The following is a 24510-nucleotide window of genomic DNA, read 5'->3' as shown; positions in this document are numbered from 1 at the left end:
AATTCTGCTTTAAAAAGTCGTGAAATGGGCACATATCTTTAGACCCACAGTCCCAAGTCAGAGTGGAAGGTCCCATGAATATAGAAAGATATTTACAGTAGCACTTTTTGTAGGAGCAAAAATCGGAATGAATAGAGAATAGCTGAAGAGTGTGAATGTAAGAGAAATACTCCTGATGAATCTGAAAAGTTTTCATGCACTTAGGAAGGCTTGTTTCAACTGATATTCAACAATTCATACAATGACCACAGTAATCTGGGAGTGCAAAGATGGGCTTTCATCTGCAACAATGGACCCTGTGGCATTATGGAAATACAGTGAGTCTTCTAAATATAGTAGGCCCTTAAACGGTGGTCACAATATTGTGAGTCAGAAGACTGGGCTGGATCCAACTTCTCCATGCCCTAGCAAAAACCCAACTCTTTTAACACTCATACTCTTGAGAAGGATGCAAGTGATGGGAACCCAAGAACTCATAAGACTCATGATGACAAATGTTCCAATCGGAAAAGGAGCCTCCAACCTGGGCTTCTTGTTACTCATAAAGGACATTTTATCTCCCATCTTTATGTCTTTGTACTGGCTGTGCCCCTGCCTGGGATTCTCTCTCTTATCTCTAATAGAACCTCCAGCTTCTCTTCAAATCTTAGCCTTCTACATGGCCCTAGCTACCAGTACTCTTCCCTGAAAAATTTTATTTACTTACCTGTTTTTACCCTGCCTCTCCCCAACAGCATCTAAGAATGCAGGGAATTTTTGCTTTTGTTTTTCTAGTCAAACAACCAACATTTATGAACTAAGATAAAAGTGCCTGCCTCAGAGAAGCTTTCATTCCAATGGAGAAAAAACATCCATATTAGTGTATACAGAATATCTACAGAAGAAACATGGAGGGGTCTGGAAAGGAGGGTGCTAGTAGATGGGAGATCAAGAAAGGTTCTGCCTACAAGGGAAGGCTCCATCTGTAACTGCAGGAAAACTAAGGGTTCTAAGAAATGCTTCAACTCAGGGCCTAGCAAGTGGTAAGTCCTTAAGAGGTGCTTGTTGAATTGATCCCCTCTCCAGCCTATGGGCTCTTCCTTCCCTGGTAACATGGAAGGCAGTTCAGCAAACCCAAGGACCATCATTCTGTCTCTATAGTCCCTCACACCTCTCCTGAGGGAAGTGACTTGGGCTTCCTCATCTGTTCAGGTCCAAGGCTGATCATGAAGTTAGGCTCAGGCTGGTGCTTTCTGCAGTGGCTTCCTTGACCACAACCTGCCACTGTGTAGGGTTCTCCTTCCTGAGGGGAAACCAGAATGTTCTGCCAAGGGGATCTGATGGTGACTCTGAGGACCAAGCATCCCTTAGAGGGCAGGGAGGTATTATAGGGTTTTCTCCTCAGGTCCAATGGAGGCTGCTGAGGAGCAGGGAGGGCTCTGCCCTGAGCTCCTGGGATTAGTTATTGGGTCAGAGTTCTTTCTGGCCTCTTCATCCAAGGCTCTTCTTCTCATTCTTTTTGTGCTTTTTGGTGTTCCCAAGGCTCTAGCATACCACACTTGCTAAGGAATTGAACTAAAGAGGAAGAAGAGAAAGGCTGTAGAAATTTCACCTAAGTAGGGAATCTTAAGTCTCTGCCTTGTGGGAAAGCAATGGACAAAGCACAACCTAACGGAATACAGCTCACATCAGGAGAGTCTCCTGTGAGTGATTTTGGGAGGGCCAGAGACACTGAGCATTACCCACAAAGCTAAACTATACAGAACTACCCATGGCCACTCTTCCAGGAAGCTTAGCCTTAGACCAGAAGGGAATTTGTTGTTTTTTTTTTTGCCATTCAATAGGATCCAAATAAATTAAGGCAGGGAGTAAGAACTATGAGAGAACATTTTCTGATCTTAGCAGAGTGAACAGTCTTTATATCCTACTGATGGGCCAATCACCCTCAAACCCACTGTAGAAATCCCCAAAGATTGAGAGGTAGAAGGGACCGCAGAAATCATCCAGTCCAACCCCTTAATTCTGGGGGTGGGGAGGCAAAATTTATTTTTATTGATATATTTTGTTTTTACATCATCTTTGTTTCTGAACATATCCCTCCCCTCTCCTACACTCAGGGAACCATCCCTCAGGACAAAAATTTCAAGGAAAGGTAAAAGACCAGTCTAGTAAACCAACATTGCATGCAATATTTCAGACCCATTTTCCTGAACCTTTTCAAATAAGGGAGGGAGTTGTATTTTTTCAATTCTTCTATAGGGCCAAGTACAGGCATTGTATTTTCACATCATCCAGTTCCTTTTTGGAGGCTTCCTTCCTTCCTTCCTTCCTTCCTTCCTTCCTTCCTTCCTTCCTTCCTTCCTTCCTTCCTTCCTTCCCCTTAACTTCCACCTCAGAAGCAATACTATGTAAGGCAGAAGTGTGGTGAGACATAGGCAATTGGGGTTAAGTGACTTGCCCAGGGTCACAGAGTTAGGAAGTATCTGAGGCCACATTTGAACTCAGGACTTCCTGTCTCTAGGCCTGGCTCTCAATCCACTGAGCCACCCAGCTGCCCCTGGAAGGTCTTTCTAATAGTACTTCTGTAGGCAATTGTGCTAAGTGCTATAAAGATAGATCAAAGGAAATCAATCCTTGCTCCCAGTGTAAGCACCTTAAATTCAACTGCCAATTGTCCAATGTCCTCAAGAAACTGAGGCCCAGTCAGCAAAAGCTTGCCCAGGGTCACAGGACTATTAAGAGTCTTAGATGGCCTTTTTAGCCTGTCTTCAGAGTTGGGATTCAGGGATTCGGAGGTCAATGCTTTAGCCATGATTAAAGGCTAGAAAATAGGAAAACAAAGACAAAAAGCCCCATTTACTCACTGCTCTCTGGGAGTTTCCATTAATTAATTAATTAATTGATTGATTGATTTTAAAATTTAAATTTTAAAATATTTTTCCATGTTTCCATGGTTCATTTTCTTCCCCCCACCCCCAGAGCCAATAAGCAATCCCACTGGGTTATACAAGCGTTATCCCTTGATACCTATTTCCATATTATTCATTTTTGCTATAGAGCCATCTTTTAAACCCAAACCCCCAATCATATACCCGTATAAACAAATGATAAGTCATACGTTTTTCTTCTGTGTTTTTACTTCCGTTGAACTGGACTGTACTACCATTTATATACAGGTGAGGGAATACAAGGGGTAAATAAAGCCACACAAAATAACTTCACGAGGGAGAAAGGGCCAGCCAGCTACCGAGCTCCAGAAGCAGCCTTGATGGAAGCTCGGGAGTTTGCCGATGCCAGCATCCATCCAGGCTCCACCTGCACACCGGAATCCAAGGATCCTCAGGAAAGCCTGTGCCTCTTGGGCCAGCTTCCTTCCATTGTTCCTTATTCTGCCTCCTGTGACAGGGCAGAACAGGGCTGGCTAACTCCTTTCCCTCATGACAGCCCCAGGCTTTTCTGCTTGATAAAGCCAGCCTAGATCTTCTGGCTCTAAGGAGAAGGGCAAATCATTCTTGGCTAAAACTGCTCATCTCTCTCCTAGCAGTTGCCAATATGTTGATGGCTGGAGGGAGGCTGGTATATGGTGCCACCTAATCATGGCCAAGGCATTGGCTCAGCGTGCAGGTTAGCAGGGGCAACATTTGGCCTAGGCTGGCTGTAGATTCCCGTTAGATGGGCCCTAGCTTTCCTCTCCTTCCAAGATGGTCTATAATCCCTCCTCCCATATTCTGCCACTTCCTAGGGCAATCAGATAGAGAAGTTGGCCAGGAATTCTCCTCACCATCTGAATCTTTATCCTTTGGCTACAGATCTGGGCTCCAAAAATTATGTGCCCAAGGGGTTGGTAATGCTGCCAGAAAACTAGGATCTACAGGACATGACAGGTTGCGGCTGGCCAGGAGATGGGTAGCCAGGTGAGAAAGAAAGGAAAAAGGAGGGAAGAAAAGAGGAAGAAAAAATAAGAATAAATGAAAGAAGAAAAGGAAGAGGAAAAGAAGGAAAAAGGGAATAAAAAATAAAGATGGGAGAAAGGAGAAAGGGAAGAGGTAGTAGGGAAGGAGGAAATGACAGAGGAGGAAAGGACAGGAGAGATGGAAAAAGGAAGGAGGGGAGAGGAAAAGCAAAAGGAAGGGGAGATAGAGTGAGGAAGGAGGAAAGGGCAGGAATGGGATGAAAAAATAAAGAGGGAATAGAGGAAAGGAGCAATGAAGGGATAAAAAAGGAAAGAGGACAAGCAAAGGAAGAGGGACAGAGGGACAGAAGAGGAAAGGAGGAGGGATGGAGGAGCAAAGGAATAGAGTGAGAGGAATGGAGGGATATAAAAAAGGAGGGAGGAAAGAGAACAAGCAAAGGAGGAGGAGGCATGGAGAAAAGGAGGGACAGATGGAGTGGATGAAGAGGAAAGGAGGAAGAAGGCAGAAGGAGGAGAAGGTGGCAAGTTCCCCACAGAACACCTGCACTCAACTGCAGCCCAAGGAACCCAAGCTCCTGTTGGTCTGGGTCTGGGTCTCAGCAGCAAGAGCTCGGGCACCTCAGGCAGCTCATTAGACTTCATTCCCTGATGGGCACCACTTCCTTCAGGCTACCCCTTCCCTCAGTCCTAGGGAACACTTCTAGAACTACATATGGAAGTATTTAATGCTGGTCCAGGGGTGGCCCTAGCCCAGGCTTGTAGGCCACATGCAGCCCCTGAGGCCATGTATCTGGCCCCCTCGGCACTCCCGGAAGGGGCACCTCTTTCATTGGTGATCAGTGAGAGGAGCACTGTATGTGGCAGCATCGCTCATGTACAGTACTACTTCCGGTGACATAATCCTTTGTGTGGTGTCTTAGAATGAATGACGCGCCTTGCAAGGGATTATGTGGCTGCACAGTGGAAGACATCAGCATGGTGAGCGGAGATCTGGGAGGGGGATTCTGCACTGTGTATACTGCTGCCAGGTTAGGGTTAGGGTTAGGTTTTTATAGTCTGGTCCTCCAATAGTCTGAGGGACAGTCCCCTGTGTAAAAAATTTGGGGACCCATGTTCTAGCCCCGCCCTACCTGGCACCTTAAGAGGAATAGAGGAGGAAGGTCCCAGCGAGTGGTTCTCCCAGGGAAGGCTGTGGCTCTCCTTTGATCTGTGGAGGGAGACTCCTTAGAGGACCCATATTGTTGTGATCCCTCAAAAGTCACAGATCACAGAACCAACAGTGAAAGTGGGGATCCACAAGCTGTTGTCAAGGAGATGGGACTCTGGCAGCCAATCATTGAGGGAAAGAGGGATGGGGGTGGAGCCTTGAAGGAAGTGGGGGGCTTAGAAAATAACTATGAATGTCAGGTCTAGGCGGCCTTGGCCAATCAGCCAGTGAGGGTCCTGGAGAAAACAGCCATCAAGACTGCATGGTCCCCTTATCACCCCCACCTCCACATCCAAGCTGTGGCCAACAAATGTCAACTTCAGCTTGGCCACACCTCTTGTAGATTTTGCCCCATCCTAGGGCAGGTCCTCATGGACTGGTACTTGGACTACCTTAATAGAACCTGAGGGGAATCTGCCTGCCTCAGTCTTTTCCTCCCCCAATCCATTCCCTACTTAGCCACCAAAAAGATTATCCTAAAATTCAAGTCTAATCAGTCACCCCCTACTCAATAAATTCCAGTGTCTCCCTATTAAATCTAGGAAAAAATGCAGTTTGACATTTAAACACTCCATAACCTGGGCCAAACCTATGGCACATGTGCCAATAGGGCATGCAGATCCTTCTCTGTGAGCATACCTGTAGTTGCCCGCCAGAGTTGAAAGCCTGAGGGACTAGGGAGGAGCTGTTCCCCTCTATGGAGGAACCTAGGACAAATTAGACCCACTGAGGAAAGCAGCCATAAAAGACATACTTGTGAGTTTGCCTGGGATTTTATGGCAAGGCGGATCTCAATACAGTAGTTCAAAGGTATTGTCTAGGTTGAAACTCAGATAAAGACATCTCCGGAAAGTTTCCTTCACAATTATCCTTAAGTTGTTCATTATTTTGATGACCAAAGAAACTTTTGTAATGTCAAGACCAAATGACCCGGACTCTCTTTTCCCCTGATTCCTGTATACCCCTAAGTTATTGTCAATATTCCTCAATTGCTTGAGTTTGTAGAAGTGCCCTAGAAATGTCTTTTCATAAACAATGTTTTGTGGGAAAGTTATACCCCTAAAAATGATGTCATGCTTAGTATTCTATTTTCTATAACAACCTTTCTCTTTTTCATAGTAAATGGAGATCTTGCATCCACCATCTTGTCCTTACTTTTTTTGTTTCTCTCTCTCTCTCTCTCTCTCTCTCTCTCTCTCTCTCTCTCTCTCTCTGTCACGCAACAGGCAGTATCACCATTCCCCCTCTCCATGTGGCTGAGGACATTCCTTACCTTCTCCCTGCCCCTCTCAGCAGCCCAATGAGGAGCACTTCTTCCCTCCCCTCTCTGGGATAAGGTGCTGGGTGGGGTGTGTGTCACATGCTTCAGGAGGGTGTGGCACAGACAGAGGTCTGTTGAGTCTGTGGTGAAGGCGATTCCTGTGGTAGAGTTGGAGAGGAGCTAGGTTTGAGGGGAGCAGAGCTCAAAAAGTAGTACATAGCTGGAGGGGAGCAGAGTGCTAGGGCCACTCCCCTTCCCCTCTCCACATATGCCTCTCATTACTCACCCCTCTGCCCAGCAGCCCAATGGGAACACTTCTTCCCTCCCCTGTCTGGGGTAAGGGCAGGGCAGGGGGCAAGGTGGGGGTGGTGGGGCACAGCACTTGGTCTGGAGAGTGGGGTGGGGGGTAAGGCCTAGCACTCTGTCTCTAAAATGTTTGCCATCAACAAATTGTGGTATATGCTGGTGATGGAATACTATTGTGCTGAAAGGAATAATGAACTGGAGGAATTCCATGCAAACTAGAACTACCTCCAGAAATTGATGCAGAATAAAAGGAGCAAAACATTGTACACAGAGTGATACATTGTAGCACAATTGAATGTAACTGACTTTGCTACTAGCAGCAATGCAATGACCCAGGACAATTCTGAGGAACTTATGAGAAAGAACTGTGGGAGCAGAAGAAAAACAACTGCTTGGTCAGATGGGTTGATGGGGATAGGATTGGGGATGTAGACTCTAAATGATCACCCTAGTGCAAATATCAATAATATGGAAATAGGTCTTGATCAGTGACACATGTAAAACCCACTAGAATTGCATGTCGGACTTGGGGGGGGGGAGAGGGGAGGGAAAGAACATGAATCATGCAACCATGGGAAAATATTCTAAATTAATTAATTAAATAAAAAATTTCAATAGAAAATAAAATGTTTGCCATCACTGACCTAGGCCCTTCCCCCACTTATCTTCCTTTTATTATTATTATTATTATTATTATTATTACTATTTTAAACCCTTACTTTCCATCTTAGAATAAATACTATGTATTGATTCCACGGTAGAAGAGTGGCAAGAGCTGGGCAATGGGGGTTAAGTGACTTGCCCACAGTCACACAGCTAGGAAGTGTCTGAGGCCAGATTTGAACCTAGGATCTCCTGTCTCTAGACCTGGCTCTCAATCCACTGAACCACCCAGCTGTTCCCCTCTTCCCATTATTCTTACACCTTATTCCCCTACATACACAGTTCCATTTTGGCCTCCCAGCTGTTTCACCAACAGACAAGACATACCATTTCCAACTCTAGGCATTTCCTCTGGTTATCCCTCCTGAAAAGAACTCTCCCTTCTCATTACCAGCTCCTGACTTCCTTGGCTTCCTTCAAGACTCAGTTAAAATCTAACCTATAGGAAGCATTTTTCTAATCTGTCCTTAAGTCTAATGATTTTCTTCCTTTCACCACCTCTGATTTATCCTGTCTATGTCTTGTCTGCACGGACTTGTTTGCTCAGCATCTCCCCATTAGAGTCTAAACTCCTAGAAAGAAGAGTACCTTCTTTCTAGGCCTTTTGACACTCTTCACATCATCAGTATCAGCCCAGAGCCTGGCACAGAGTAAGCACTTAATAAATGTTTATTGACTGACACCTGGGTCAGAGTCTTATTCTGCTCCTAACTCATCAGGTGACCTTGGGTTAAGTAGCATCTACTGCCTGAGCCACAGGTTACTGTTCCCAGGTAGTCAGTCATTCTTGGGCCTTTCTTGTTCCTTGTCATTGCCTTTGCCCATCTCCCCAGTACCCCACCTATTGCCAAGGCAGAGTAAGGAAAGTTGAATAGCCTATGACATTTCAATCAATTACTAGGCATCTATACTACATAAAAAAAAAAAGATTCAAGTGGTTGGAGGGGATGTGGCAAGGTTGGGACATTAATGCATTGCTGGTGGAGTTGTGAATTGATCCAACCATTCTAGAGGACAATTTGGAAGTATGCCCAAAGGGCGCTAAAAGACTGTCTTTGATCCAGCCATAGCACTGCTGGGTTTGTACCCCGAAGAGATCATAAGGGAAAAGGTTTGTACAAGAATATTCATAGCTGCGCTGTTTGTGGTGGCCAAAAACTCGAAAACGAGGGGATGCCCATCAATTGGGGAATGGCTGAACAAACAGTGGCATATGTTGGTGATGGAATACTATTGTGCTCAAAGGAATAATAAACTGGAGGGATTCCATGTGAACTGGAATTGATGTGAAGTGAGAGGTGTGAACCTTAAAAATTCCCAGACCCCACTTCATAAGATTGGATTAAGATCATTCCCCATTTGGGCAGTGAACTCTACTTAAAGCAGGAATGTGAGAATTCTACTTTACCTACTTGGGTCTGCCCTAGGGGAAGATAAAGTTGTAATGAAAAGTACTTAAACCCATACTTAAGCCATGCCTATTTTAGGACTAATACAAAAAGGTGCTAAGTACCTATAAAGGTCAAGCAACTTGTGAGCTTACAAGGAGCAAAGAGGTGAAAACTTACTCAGAGATTCTAGTCTACTCAGGTGTGAATTACTCAAAAGATTAGTCTACTCAGGTGTGAACTAAGAATGGTCTGTCCTTTGAAAAACGTCTACTGTGATTGGTAGATGTAAGGACTTAGGGGAGGTGACATAGGAGAAAATTCCCTTTAAATAGGAGCTCAGATAGGAGCTCAAGGGACATTCTGAAACATTCAGATTGAGAATTATGCTGCTGGAGGCAGCTGAGATGATGCTGGCCTGGTGTCACTAGAATCCTTGCTTGGACAGATCTTGTAGTGAGTGATTAAGGACTGACTGATCTTTTCTCTTAGGGCTTAGGCCTGGGTTGGCCAGGACCTGCCAGGGCCGGCTTATCCCTTTCTCATTATTTCCTTTTTCTCTCTTTCTCTCTTTCTTTAATCCCTCATTGTATTATTAATTAAATTCTCTATAAAACCCAGTTGACTTGGGTATATTTCATAATTGGGAATATTTCCCTGGCGACCACCTCATATTTGGTTTAAAAACAAAAACACTGTAGTGAAAACATATTTCCTGCGGTCACAACTTACTCATCCATTCTTTTATCTACAACAATTTAAGTCTTCCACAATTTTAATCACTACAGTTTATGACAACCAACCATTTTAACTCTTACAGTTTATGGCTTCCACTCTTTTAAATCTAAGAGGAGCAGAACCAGGAGAACATTGTACACAGAGACTGATACATTGTGGTACAATCAAATGTAATGGACTTCTCTACTAGCAGCAATGCAGTGATCCTGAACAACTCAGAGGGACTTATGAGAAAGAGCACTATCCACATCCAGAGAAAGAACTGTGGGAGTGGAAACACAGAAGAAAAACAACTGCTTGATCACATGGGTCGATGGGGATATGAATGGGGATATAGACTCCAAGTGATCACCCTGGTGCAAATATCAGTAATCTGGAAATAGGTTTTGATCAAGGACACATGTAAAAATGAGTAGAATTGCACATCAGCTACGGGAAGGGGGAGGGGGAGGGGAGGGAAAGAATATGATTTTTGTAACCAAGGAAAAATGTTCTAAATTGACTAATTAAATAAAATTAAAAAAAAAGATTCACAGTATCTGCCTACAAACTTACATTCTAACAGCAGAGAAGACTTGTAGAAGTAGAGGTAGATATCAGAAATAGACAACCAGGCAAAATGTTCCCTGGGAGGGAAAGGCCTTAGTTTTTATTTCTAAACACCCCTTGGGGTCCTGCTGATCCCCTGGTGCCTTTTCAGAACACTGGCTCTTTCCCTTTCTCTCTAGCTCTTGACCAGCCATCCCACCCTCCTGACCTGCCTCTTGGGCCTACAGTCTGCCCAACTCCAGAAGCATGGACTGCCCAAGCTCCTGCTCACCATTATGATCATTATGATCCAGGAGTCTGGATCCCTATTGGATTTGTTGCTCAAACCCTGCAGGACTGATTTCCTTTGCCTGGACCCTGCTGTTTGTCCCTGGGCTCTACAAAGGGTCCTGTTGGGTGCTCCCACTGTCTTCCCTAGAACTGTCTGCCTCCTTACCTTTGCTTTGTCCAATACGGTTTGAGCTAGAAACAGTATGAAACAGGAGGGGAAACTTCTCTAGATGTTGAGTCACGGCCAGGAGGCAGAAAGACTGGAGTGCATTGAGTTCTCAGGAAGGGAGCCTGGCTGTAGCCATGAGGCTGCTGTTAAATATGGGAAGGGGCATTAAAGGATCTGGGGGAGATGTGAGGCCATTGCCACCAGGGGCAAAGGTGGCTGCCCCGTCCAGCTGGTACTAGTGAGCTGCATAGTTTGTCATTCCAAAGTTCCTGGTGACATCAGAGTTTGGGCCAGGCTGTCGTTGAGGGACACTGAACATCCTGAGGCCTTTGGATAGCCAGGGGATATCACCAGGGGAGATGGCCCAGCTGCAGCAGAGCAGGAAACCTGGAGGAACTGAGCCAATCCAGGCCAGACTGCATCAAGGGAGCAAAGGGATGTCTGCAGGGGGACCGGGTGAGGCTTGTGGGGGGGGGCAGGTTGATTGTTGCTAGGACAATAAGAAGGTGAAAGAGCCTCTGGCTGACAGGCTACTAAGGAGGCTGAAGAAGAAGGGTCCAGGGGCAGCTAGAAGCTCAGTGGATAGTCCGTCTTGGAGATGGGAGGTCCTGGGTTCAAATCTGAATTCAGATACTTCCTGGTTGTGTGACCCTGGGCAAGCTGCTTAATCCTCATTGCCTAGTTCTGCCTAGGAATCATACTCAATATTAACTCTAAGACAGAAGGTAAGGATTAAAAAAAAAAAAGGAGCACTAAAACTAGAGGAAGAGGACCAGGGCAGAGTGAAGCACATGATTAAGGGTTGATATACCACAAGGCCATGAGGATGTTCCTATTTATCTTATATTAAAAGAGGAATGTGTGGCTTAAATAACTTTCTAGCCACAGCGATAAATCTGGATTCTCCTACATGAAATGAGGAGAGCTCCCATTTAATGCAATATAGAACCCAGGAGTACAGAGTGCATGTTTCCATTTGGCTCCACCATCTTTTTTTTGGTCTGGTTTTATTTGAGGCAAGAATGTCATGAGTGATATGGTCCAATTCCTCCAGCACATGTCCGTTCATTGGTCAATGGAAACAGAGCACCCAGTTAACGGTGCCCAGTGGGTCTAGGAACTGCCCCCAAGACACCACTGGCAGTCAGCAGGCAGGGTCATGCATTTGCATGTTACTCGCACGAAGCCGACAATCATCCCTCTTTCTTGGAGTGACCATTCTCTGGTGACCTGCAGCTCGGTGGCACAGGGGGTAGAGAATCAGACCGCTGGGTGCTGTGGGACTCTGGGCAGAGCATAGCTCTGCTAACCGTCTTCTCATCTGTAGAATAGAGATAAAAATGGCATCTGCCTGCCAGGACGGTTGTAAGGACAGAATTGGGTATCTAAAATACAAGGCAGCTCCTATGATGGTGACAAGGATGACGATGACGATGATAAAGGTGACAATGAGCTGTCACTCCCCGAAGATTCTCCTTCCTCCTCTTCCAGCCCAAGCCAAGGCTTTCTCGCTTTCCCTTGTTAACAGCCAAGCAAAATGAACCCGTCTGAACGGTCTGGTGGTGCTTCATTCCACTATTGTGGGAGCATGTTTCCTTGCCACCCCTCTCCAGTAACAAATGATCCGAGCCCAGTCAGCAGCACTGCCAGACCCAGGCCTCCCAATAGGGTCTGACCAGGGCACAGAGTAGGCTGCCATCTCCCTGGCCCTGGATGTCGCCTCTCAAGGACTGTCTCCTGGGATTCTATTTGGGATCTTTGCTACACTCCATCATGCTGTCGTCTGCTCCTTGGCTTGCACTTCCCAGTTTTTTTCCAGAAGAAACACTGAGATGCTATAAGCATCTCTCCTGGCTTGGCCATTGGTAACTGGGCTCCAGTGTAAGACTTTTTATTACATTTGTCCAACCTAACCTGTCAGTCACCATCCCCAGCTGCCTGATAATTGTGGGGTGGGTCTGCTCATCATCCCCCCTCTGTAGATCCACCCAAAAGTTCTTTATCTGGAAAATATCAGTGGTGTACCTACTATGTGTCTAGAGTCACGTGGGGAATCCAGGGTCCTAAAGAGGCAGCTACATGGTATAGTGACAAAGAATGTCAGCAGGGACACAGAATGTCAGAGTTTGGAGGGCCTTGGGATGGTTGGGCTCAAAGAACTCAGAGTTCTGAGTTCCAACCCAGGATCAGGCACTTAAAAGCTGAGTGAGGGGCAGCTGGGTGGCTCAGTGGATTGAGAACAGGCACAGAGATGGGAGGTTCTGAGTTCAAATCTGGATTCAGATACTTCCTGGTTATATGATCTTGGACAAGTCACTTAACCCCTGGTGCCTAGCCCTTTCAGCTCTTCTGCCTTGGAACCAATACACAGTATTTATTCTAAGATGGAAAGTAAGGGGTTAAAAAAAAAAGATGGATGACTCTGGGTGAGTCATTTAACTTCTCTATGCATTAGTTTATGGGCATTGGGGTGGTACAGTGGATAGAGTACCGGACCTAGAGTCAGGAAGACCCAGGTTTAAATCTGACCTTAGATACTTATTTGCTATGTGACCCTGGGCAAGTCATTGAACTCTGCTGGTCTCATTTTCCTCATTTGTAAAAAGAGCTAGAGAAGGAAATGGCAAATCCCCCCAGTATCTTTGGTAAGAAAATCCCAAATAGGGTCAGGAAGAGTTGTATACAACTGAAACAATGAAATGCCTATTTCCTTAACTATAAAATGGGGATAAAAACAGCAATCAGTTCCTAGTGTGGTGAGGACATGAGGATGTAACATTTCGGAAGAACTTTGCAAACTTTAGAACTATGTAAGTGCTGGACACTGTTGTCGTCATCATCATTACAGTCATTATTCAAGCTTGATTTTTCCTATCAAGGAACTCAAGTCTTGCCGTGTAGGCTAAATGTATATCAGCGTTCCTAGGAATCAGTTTAACTTCAACCTATGTTCAGAAGGAGCCGCAGAGAGGCACGAGGGCAGGCGGCCACAGTACTGACACACACACAGCCAACTAGCTAGCTAGCTCGATCCCACAAACACAATCGCACGCTGACTTGCTCTAGCCATAGACTTACTCCTCCCACCCAATGGCTCTTGGGGGGTCTCAACCTGTAGGATTTCTTTGATCTTGGGAGTTGCCCCACGAGTAAGATTCTTCTGCCAAAGTAGCCTGGAAACTCTCCTGCACCTTGTTGTTAGGGGCGTTCCCTGGGGTCCACCGAAGTTGCCCAAGCCAGCGAGTCTTGGGGCAAGTCTTCGAACATGTTCTTCCTCAGGCTGAGGCAAGCACTTGCCTGAGAGAGAGGCAGTCACTCAACAGAAGGCAGGCCTGGGTGCCCATCGCTGGCTTGGGACTTTGCTTAGGCCTGGTTCACCAGGGAAGTGTGGCTGAATCACAGGTAAGCAGGGCCATCCAGGCCACAAGGGATTCACGATGGCTTGCATATATTGGGGCGCACGGGGCTTTATTCTGAAGCAGACAAGGGGAGCTGCATGCTCCAGTACAGCGTAAATCCCAGCCACCCAGGAATATTCCCTTGGAGTAAGTCACGTAAAGGGAGTCCAGAGAGAGGCTGGTAGAATTCTTTTGGACTCAAGGTCTGCACTAATGGGTAATCCTGCGGCCCTTGTGTTGGGTCTCTCTAGGTGTCCTCCCTCCTCTAAATGGGCAGAGCCCCCTGGCTTCTGCCACTGACTTCCTGTGGGGAACTTGGGCAAATCACTCCTTAGGCTTGAGTTTTCTCTAATGTAATACAAATGAGATGATCTCTAAAGGCCCTCCCAGGCTCTAAGGCTCCTCCTAGCCTTGTTCTCCTGTGTTCTAAGGTCCCTCTCAGCCCTGCCATTCTGTGTCCCCTCAGTTTTCGCATCTGAATTTCCACGGTGTCTCCTTGCACTCACACGCTATGCTTCCGCGTCTCGTCTCTCGTTTTTTCTTTTCCTGTAGTCCTGCAGCAGACCAGGGGAGGGTCATCTCCTCCTCCTATCAGATGGGTCTTCATTCCTGATAATCGCAGGACCGTTTCAAGGCTCCACATGCTGTTTCGTATAGTTCTCTCCCTGTTGACATTGTATAGCAGGAAATGTTTGCTTTGGGAACCTGTGAGTGGATGGGCTTTCCTGCCACACAGCAAGAACAGAAACAAATCAATACTGCTTGCTGGAGAATATAACCCTGGTAAGGGTGGAGGAAGAGTTGAACCACTCAGCTGTCCTAGGTAGGAGCCCAGCAGGTGCTGGCTTATCTAAGACGCCAGGGTCAGTCTAGGGCAGCCAGTTTCCTTCAGCATCTTCTTCCCTCCAGGACTGCTCTCAGGACCTTCTTTATCTCATGTCAACAAACTTAACAGGGAACTCTTGGGACAGCCTGATTACCCAGCTCTCCTGTTGCGCCACTCCTCCCCCTCTACTGCAATAACAACAACAATCACATCATCTAGGTTAAACTTGGACAATATGACCTAATCAGATCCTCACAACCACCCTGGGAGGAAGGGAGAAAACGGGGGTGGGGTGGGGGGGTGGATAGAAAGAGGGAAAGTGATTTGCTCTGGAACCCAGCAGAGCTCCACCTCGGGACCTCCTGACTTGGGGCTCTGGCTGTCAAGGCCTCCTAGTTCCTGCCTCTCAGGACTCCAGCCCAAACTCTAATTAGATAATAATTTCACTGATGCTCAGGCCCGACTTGAGTACCGACTCCTCGTCTGGCACTTACGCTTCTAACCGACCTGGCCCCTTCCTTTCTAGTCTTTTTACGCCCTGAACTCCATGGTCAGCCACACTGGCCTCTGGATTTCTCCCATACCTGGCTCCACCTCTCCTCTCCAGGTCTTTGCTCAGTTCCATGCCTAGAAGGCTCTCTTCAGGTCTTAGATCAAAAGCTACCTTGTTGGATGGGGGAAGGAGGGGACGCCCCCTGCTAGTCCTTCTGGTAACTAGTTCTTTCTCCTCTAAAGATACTAAAATAGGTCAGGGTCTCTGCATTGCAGTGTAGACTGTGCTACCTTTCCCCTAAGCTTCAGGGAAGATGACCAGACACTAAATCAGTGCAGGGGATTAGGGCTCTGGCCATTGCCACAGCTTCCTGATCACCAAGGGCAGCTTTCTAGACTCAGAACCCTTTAGACTTAATTATCGAGGCTTGAGGGCAGCTAGATGACTCAGTGGACTGAAAGTTAAGTGTAGAGACAGAAATCCTGGATTCAAATCTGGCCTCAGACACTTCCTAAGTGACCCTGGGCGAGTCACTTAACCCCCAATACCTAGTCCTAACCACTCTTCTGTCTAAGAATCAATGCACAATATTGATTCTAAGACAGAAGACAAGGGCTTTATTAAAATAAAATTATTGAAGCTCCCCAAAAGCTTTTGTTTATGTGGATTATATCTGTTGGTATTTACCATATTAGAAATGAAAACATTACTTAATATTATGAAAATAGTTTTGACCCTGTGGCCCCCTGGATTTTCAGGGACCTCCAAGACCATATTTTGAGACCCAGTGACCCCCACTGGACACAAAAAAAGAGGAATGCATGCCGGAGACTTGAAATCCCAGTGCTATGGGAGTCCCCTGCCCTCCTGACCAATGTTAAGGGTGGGGAGCAGAGCAGAGCTGTCACACTTGACCCAGAGCTAGATACTTGATGGGTATTCTTTTCAAGTCACTAGTGCTGAACATTGGATGGACTACAAGTATCTTGTTTCATTTCAATAATAGCAACTAGAATTTCTCCAACATCTTCTCCCACATGGAGTTGTTCATGGGGCATGCCAGCATCTATTTGAGATATCAGATGCCCTTGATTGTACTGAACATCCAGGCCGATGCCTTTAAGAGGGTGGCAAAAGTCATAGGGTGTGCCCACTACTCAAATGGAAGCAGAAGCCATGATGCTGTATTGTGGCAGCCATAAGATCCCCCTAACAAAAGGTGAGACAACCACTTCTTCCCAGTGGGTTCTTCACGCCAGTGACAAAAACCACCATATCACAATCTTGCAAAAAGAGCTTCCTCACTGTGCCCTAATGACCAAGGTCAGGCGTCCCACCTGGAAGCCATGTCTGTGACAAATCAGGGAAAAGAGCCCCAGGCCCATCCAGTAGCTTCATCACCTCCAGAAGGCTTATCTGATGAGGACAGGCTGCTTTTGGATAGTGGTAGACTTTCTCCAGCCCTTCCTTATTGCATCCCCTGCTTGGTTGCCCAGGCCTCAAAATCCTTGCCCCCTCAGAGGGCCCTATACCCTTTGGGAAACTGCCACAGAGCCTCCGCAATCAGCAGGTCTCCCTTTCCACAGGATGGTTCAGACAACTCCTTTCCAGAAAGAGCCTGGGGGATCATGGGATTGAGATGGTGGGAAAGAGGTGAGATATCTCTGCATAATTATAGGGAGCATGAATTTACCTGCACAAAAGAGGATCCCTTAGGCGACGTGGCGGCAATCCTAGGTCCCTGGATGAAGATAAGGAAGTAGCTCCTGGAGAAGAAGAAGGCAGCCCCTTAGCAGAGGTCTCTAAAGGAACAAATATTTGGTGTCATCCTTCAATAGGGCTCGTAGGGAGAAAGAGGTCCTGGCTAGTAGGTAGGGGCACATGAGTGGGTAGTCATATAAAGCAAGTAGTGCTTTAGTAGTGCTCAGTACTGACCCTGGCCTGAGGACAGGCTCCCTCATTGTGTATAATGACCTCTCAGGTACCTTGTGAACCATGAGGAGGAACAGTAACTGTCCTGAAAGGAAGTGTCCTCATCTAGGCAGTGACTGATGTTCCCGGAGCAACACCGGCTTATTTTAATACTTCTTTGCACTATGAACTGCTCTGATATAATCGACCCCATGGAAGACTTCTCTCAGCCTTCCCAACTAGGGAGGCAAAGCCTGAGATTTCTGGCCTTCAGTCTCTTCCATACTGGGACACTCCTTCAGAACATCCTATCCCTTGCCCTTTGAGGAGACTTTGTTGTCAGTTTTTCCTTTTCTCGATTCCTTCCTCCTGCTGCCTTTGTTACATTTTTCCTGTCAATAAGGTCAGGGGTGGGTAAGGACCCAAAGGCCATTTCAGTGGTGTAGAGGATCTTTAGAAACCTCTCACCCTGGGGTGGCTTTAATGGGAGTAATGTCTACCAGAGGTTCTGGCAAGTTCTTCCTTACAAGGACAAACTGGTCCAGAGGCTCAAGTCTCCAGCCCAAGTAAGGAGTTAGAACCATTAAGGATTCATGCTTTTCCCACTGCCGTAGACATCACGACACTTTTCTTACTCAACATGTCCTTCTTACATGGTGGATGGAACTGCTACAGGCTGCTACAAGAGACCAGTGATTGGCCAGAGAGGTGGCACAGAAGGTATCACCAAGGAGATGTCTGATTAGAAATAGGAGTGAGCTCTTATTACAGGAAAGCTGTGAGGTTCAGTGACCCTTCAGCAAGACAAAAGATGAAAATGGTCAATGTTGCAAAAACTGCTAGGAAAAGTGGACAATACTATGGTAGAAACTAGCTTAGACCAACATCTCACACCATATACAAAGATAAAGTCCAAAGAGATACTTGATCTAGAAATAAAGAATGACACCATAAACAAATTAAGGGAACATGGAAAAGTTTACATATCAGAGTTATAGATAGGGGAAGAACTTATGACTAACCAAGACAGAGAACATTAAGGAAAATGGAATAGATAATTTTGATTACATTAAAAAGTTTTTGTACACACACAAAAAAGTGCAACCAAGATTAAAAGGGAAACAACGAATTGGGAAACATTTTTTATGGCAACTGTCTCTGACCAAGGCCTCCTTTCTCAAATATACAGAAAGCAGTCAAGTTTACAAGAATAGAAGTCATTCCCCATTTGATAAATGGTCAAAGGATATATACAGGCAGTTCTCACAGGAAGAAATTAAAACTATTTGTAATCATTAAAAAAGCTCCAAATCACTATTGATTAGAAATGTAAATTAAAATAACTCCGAGATACCACTTTACACCTGTCAGATTGGTTAATACAGCCAAAAAGGAAAAAAAATAAATGTTGGAAGGGATGGAAGAAAACTGGGATATTAATACACTGTTGGTGGAACTGTGAACTGACATATATGGAACCACGCGCAAAGGACAATAAAATTACGCATATCTTCTGACCAGCAATACCTCTACTAGGTCTGTATCCCAAAGAGATCAGGGACAGTGAAAAGGACCTATTTGTACCAAAATATTTTTAGCAGCTCTTTTTGTAGTAGATGCACTTCAATCGGGGAATAGCTAAACAAGTTGTGGCATATGGCTGTAATGGAATACTATTGCACTGTAAGAAATTATAAACAGGATGAGTTCAGAAAAACATATATAAACTGATGCAAAGTGAAGTGAGCAGAAACAGTGTACACAGACACAGAAATATTATATAATGATCAGTTGTGAAGTAAAAATGATTTCCAGTAAGTTTCCAAGATAACCTCAAGGAACTCAGGATGAAAAATGTTATCCATAGCCAAAGAAGGAACTGTTGGAGTCTGAATGTAGATCAAAGCATGCCATTTTTTCAACTTATTTCCTCCATGAGTTTTTTATTGTATGTGGGATATGTGTCTCTTTCATGGCATGAGCAGTATGGAAATATGTACTGGATGAAACCATTGGTATAAACTCTATTGGGGGATATATTGGGGAAAGGAGGGAGAGAATCTGAATACAAAATGTCAAGTAACAATTGTCAAAAATTGTATCTACATGTAATTGAAAAAAAATTTAAAAAGTTAAAAAAGAAAATGGTCAATGTTGGAGGGGATGGGAGGAAAACTACATTGTTGGTGGAGCAGTGACTTGACCCAGTTCTCATATAACTCATTAGAATTATACTCTAAAAGTCACTGGTAACTAAAGGATTATTGAATCAAAGATTTTGAATTGGAAGGGTTTTTAGAGGGTATCAAGTTCAATACCCTCACTTTACAGATGACGAAAATGAGGCTGAGATAACCCACAGCTCATCCATGTCTATGATAGAATTTGAATTCAGGCATTCCTGACCCTAAGCCCTGTGTTCTATTCATTGCACTGTCTAGTTGTCTATAAGAACTGGGCATGCATCCCCAAGAAATCTGAAGACAAAGGGAAAGGTCCCATGTGTACAAGAATATTTTAGCAGCATTTGAATAGCAGAGTTGGGCAGGAAAGTGGGAGCCCACTGATTGAGGGAATGGCTGAATTGTGGCATATGAATAGAATGAGATACGATAGTATGTAAGGAACGAATTGGGAACATTCAGAGAACTTTGTGAAGAGGTGTTTGACCTGACACAGAACAAAGTCAGCAGAACCAGAAAAACATTCACATGATGACCATGATAAATGGAGGTAAAGGAAAATAACACTCCTAAGAGTTTAGAATTCTAGCTAATGGCGGCAAAGGACTGATGCATGCCTTCCACCTCCTGAGAAAGAGGTGGTTCTGGATAGGAGTTGAGGGAGGAGAGACTTTTCAGATTCTGCCAATGTGCTGTCCTTGCCTATGTTTATTTGTTACTAAGGAGAGCTCTGTTGTTTTTGGGGAAATATTTGTAGGTGTGGGCACCACTGACCTTTTAAAATACGAAAAAATAAAACTGAAAGATAACAGATAGCTGGTTTCCTTTATAACAACCTGGTCACTGTATAATATTCTCCTTCCCAAGAGGACACCAGAATGTTCTACCAATGAGATCTGATGGTAACTCTGGGGATCATAGCATCCCTTGGAGAGCAATGAGGCAGTTTTCTCCTCAGGTACAGAGAAGGGCACTGAGGAGCAGGGAGGGCAAAGGCTAAGCTCCTGGGATTAGTTATAGGGTCAGAGTGAACTACAGCCCAGAGCTCTTTCTGTCTTCCTTGTCCAAGACTCTTCATCTCATTCTTATTGAACCTTTTGGTGTTCCCAGGGAAGAGTGAGTACTGGCCCAGGTGCAGAACAGAGTGTGGCTTCAAGAAGACTCTTCTGAGGAAAGTGAGTGAATATTGGGAGGTGGGAACTCATCAGAACCCACAAAACCAGACTCTTGTGGAAGAAAAATTGAATTTGTGTGCCCCACCCCAAGCCAAAAGGGAAAATGTTCACAGATTTAATTAAAAAATTCATCTTCCTTTTTGGGCCCTTCTTCTGTCTTTCTAGCCAAATCAACAAATCAGCAAGCATTTATTAGGAGCCTATTATGTACCAAGAACTAGAGAAAACAAAGAAAAAATGTAGAAATAATTGGCAATTTAAAGATGCTTATATTCTATTGCTCACTGTCCAACCTCATCATTGGACAGATGAGAAAAATTTGGTCCAGAACAGAAATAATTTTCCTAGGATCCCAGAGCAATTAAATGTTAGAGGTAGAATTTGAACCCAAGTGTTCAAGTCCAAGTTTTTGGGATTCCAAGATCAGGGCTCTGCCCATTATGTAGTGTTTAGTCAATGGGAAAACAAAGACAAAAAGCTCTTGAGGCTGCCCTCAAGCAGCTTACATTCTATTGGAGAGGCTTCCTCTAAATGAAGAGCACTCTCCATGAGCACCCTCATGATGCCTTCCCCCCACCCCCAGATTGTTACTAGAAAGGCAAAGGAACTTGGGTGGAGCTGCTCTCCTCCCCCTCACCACTGTGCCTAACATTTTTTCACATCACCTGCCCCTCTGTCCAGCAGCCCAATGGGAACACTTTTTACCTCCCCTGTGTGTGGGGTAAGGGGTGGGTGGGTCTAAAAGGTTCACCATCACTACTCTAGGAATGGATAGTAGATTCTATGTATACAGGAAGTCATTTCAAAAGGCAAATCCTATTATTAGCTGGAGGGAGTCAGGAAAAGGTTTGAGTCTTAGAGGAAGCCAAGGATTAAAAAAACTCCAATTGCACCATTCCAAATTGCATTCACCTGGCTTCTGCCTTCTAGGGAGGAAGTCAAGTCCATGACTTGTCAAGGTATCCCACACCACTCTGGGGCTGGCTCTAGAAGTGAAGGCTTTCTAGACCTTAAGTCTAAAACTCTTTTGTCACTGCTTCTGATTCTCTCCTCTGGGGCAAACAGAACAAGGGTGATTTGGATAATGGTTCTTTAGACACCTGCATTCAGCAACAATACCCTCAACCCTTCCCTGCCTTTTCTCCAGGCTGAACATTTTCAGGTCCTTCAACCATTTCTCAGAGATCCTTCCTAGTCTAACAAGTTGGTTAACTTCGGGGAAATCCCTCTCTGAAGCTCAGTTTCCCTATCTGTAAAATGGGGGTAATTAAGGCCCTCCAAGGTCCTTCACATATCTAAGATTCTTATCCTCAGTCCTTGGGCTGACACTAGCTATCTACCCTCTAATTCCTCAAGCCAGTGCAATCAAGACTTCATTAGAGGGCAGGGCCCCATTTCTCCTTTAGCACCCTTTGTCAGATGGCTAGGCATCACCTCTCTAGTTAGTGAGGAATTGGCAGGCTTCTTCCTTCCCTTTTGGTCTGGATTTGAACACCTGTCCAGTGGCTTTCAAAACTTATGAGAATGCTGAGAATACAACCTCTTGTGTGTGTGTGTCTGCACACACTTGTTCATCTGAGTTATAATGCTCTGTGATACATTTCAGGTGGCAGCTGGGGACCAGGAGGAAGAAAAGAGGAGGTAAGGGAAGGAGGGGGAAGAGATGGAAGAAAAGAGGGAATAAAGAAGAAAGCAAAGATCAAGGAGGGAAGAGAGGAATGGAAGGGAGGAGGGAGGAAGAAAAGTATCTGCCAAAGACAAGTCAGATCAGCTATGATGACAATGTTCAAGACTTCTTCATTAAAAAAAACAAAAACAACAAAAGATGCATATTTTCAAACATTTTTAATGGTTTTAATGAGATGGATGGAGGAGGCAAAAGAATGGAGAGAGGAGGGGGAGGAAAGGAAAAAAGGTGGAAGAGAATGGAAAGAGAAAAAAGGGAGGAGAGACGAGGGAAAGGAATGGAGAAAGGGGAAGAGAAGAAAAGGGGAGGGGAGGAGAGAGCCAAAAGGGAGGAAGAGGGGAAGTGGACAGAAAGAGAAAGGGAAGAGAAGGAAAAGGGAAGAGAAGGGAGGGAGAGGGAAAGGGGAGCGGAGGAGGACGAGAAGGAGGCAAGAAAGGGGAAGAGGAAGGAAGATAGAAAAGAAGAGGATGGAGAGGAAAAGAGGAGGGGGAAGGGTGAAAAAGAAGGGAAGAGAGAGACAAAAGGGAAGGAGAGGGAAGAGCGAGAGAAAGGAAAGAGAAAAAAGAAGGAAAGGGGAAGAGGAAGAAAGAGAAGAGAGAGTGAGAGGGGGAAAAGAGGAAGAGAGGGAAAGAGGAAGGAGGGAGAAGACCAAAGAACTCCTGAAGCCATTCCCTCCCCAAAGGTTTGGCTCCCTCCCCGCCTAGGAGCTTGGCATCCGGCCCCGGCAGGGCTAAGCGCCTACGACCGGACCACGGCAGCTTACCCCGGTGACGGCCGCGGAAGGGCCCGGCCCGGGATACACTCAAACCTAGGAGCGCAGAGACACTGCAGGTGAAGAAGCAGACGCTGGCCGCCTAGTAACCAGCCTCCCCGCCCCTTCCCAGCCGGAAGTGCGAGCTGGAGAACCTTAACTTCCGGCCCGGGATGGAGGGGGGGGAGCGGACAGCTCTGGACGTCCCAAGTGCACCTCCGAACGTGGCCACATCCGCACAGATCATCGGTGAATCCTTTAGGAAATTACCAAGAGCGGTTGTCATGAGGACCCTGGGAAATCAAGTGTTTTTGGGAAGAAACTCCTTGCTCTGGAAGCGCCGATTCCCCCCGTTTTTTTGGGTCAAATATGGTATTGTCTTTACGCCCCCTCCCGCCCAGAGGGCTCCAGCCCCGCCCACGGCCCACCCTTTGGCCTGTACCATTGGTGGGGGTGGGCGGTCAAAGATATTGACTTTAGAGGCCTGAAGGGACGAAATCCGGAAGAGATGAGGCGAGGGGCTATACACATAGCAACATATACCCAAACTCTGATGACAGCATGATTCCCAAGGGGCACCTTGGTCCTTGGAGCTGAGAATTTAAGTTCTTCTAAATCAGAAGCACTACAGCCATAGTCCATGACCAGAGAGAGAGTCTCGTGGCTCCTTATGATTCGTCAAGTGGAGGCACGCCGACCAATAGGAAAAGGGCGTTGGTGCTAGGTGGACGGGAACCTTAACGACCAACCAGGATCCGAAGGGCGGGGAGGAGGCGTGGTCTCAGTTGAGGCTCCAGGGGGTACAGCCTCCCTGGGGCGTGGTGGGGTTTCTGGAAAGTATCCTAGGTGATAAGGAAGTTGTGGGTGAAAGGAAAGGTCTCAAGATAGTGGTGACACTGTCAACAAGGTCTTAGGCCTTCTTCAATGTCATTGACCATCTCAACTGGAGTTTAGTTAACAAAATTCTGGGATTCAAGAAAACTTTGCAGGGATCCTTTAGGAAGTTGTGGTTTTAAAGCAAAGGTCATTTAGGAATGGTAATAATGATTTATGGGTGTGAAGGATATTGCTACAAACTCCAAGGTTAATGCAATTCCTCAATAGACCTAACTAATGTAATAATATGATTTGGTCTTTTAATCAAATACAATTAGTGGAACTGTGAACTGATCCAACATTTCTGGAGAACAATTTGGAACCACACCCAAAGACTTCATACCTTTTGACCCAGTAATACTATTATTACTTAGTCTGTATTCCAAAGAAATTTTTAAAAAAAGAGGAAAAGGACCTCTATGTACAAATATTTAGAGTAGTCTTTTTGTTGTTGTTGGCACTCAGAGAGCCATTTACTGAAGAAATTTGAAATGAGTGGGACAAACTGATAGAATCTTTTAAATTTTAAACTTCTTGAATTCAGAGAGCTCCCATTCTAATTGCTGCAGTGAGTGGTTCTAATTAACTGATTACAGCTGTCAGTGTGGAATCTAGAAACCCTAAATTTGTAGCCTAGTAAGATCTGATGAACCCCAAATTTTAGGACTAGCTTATAAGTTGGAGACCCCAAAGTTTGTCCTTGTTCCTTGTTCCTGTGAGAATCCACCCTGAAGAGAATCTCAGGCTAGCAGTTTCAGACTGAATAA

The 24510-nt window shown here is 45.5% G+C and overlaps 1 long non-coding RNA gene across 2 annotated transcripts; it reads right to left on the bottom strand.

Annotated features, from left to right (window-relative positions):
• Positions 1-1999: 1999 nt before the first annotated feature.
• LOC107650027 (uncharacterized) lies at positions 2000-23548 on the bottom strand. Of its 2 annotated transcripts, none has more exons than XR_001624631.2 (4): positions 22880-23548; positions 16854-16926; positions 6373-6518; positions 2000-3375 (listed from the first exon to the last, which is right to left on the bottom strand). It is a non-coding gene; the product is annotated as an uncharacterized LOC107650027 (long non-coding RNA). The 2 variants fall into 2 exon arrangements; XR_008912691.1 differs by having other exon boundaries at positions 2000-2800.
• Positions 23549-24510: the final 962 nt, after the last annotated feature.

This window comes from Monodelphis domestica, chromosome 6 (genome assembly GCF_027887165.1).
Source record: "Monodelphis domestica isolate mMonDom1 chromosome 6, mMonDom1.pri, whole genome shotgun sequence".
Lineage (NCBI taxonomy): Eukaryota > Metazoa > Chordata > Mammalia > Didelphimorphia > Didelphidae > Monodelphis > Monodelphis domestica.
Note: the sequence above shows the minus strand (reverse complement) of the source record. Positions and strands in the feature narration are given on the sequence as shown.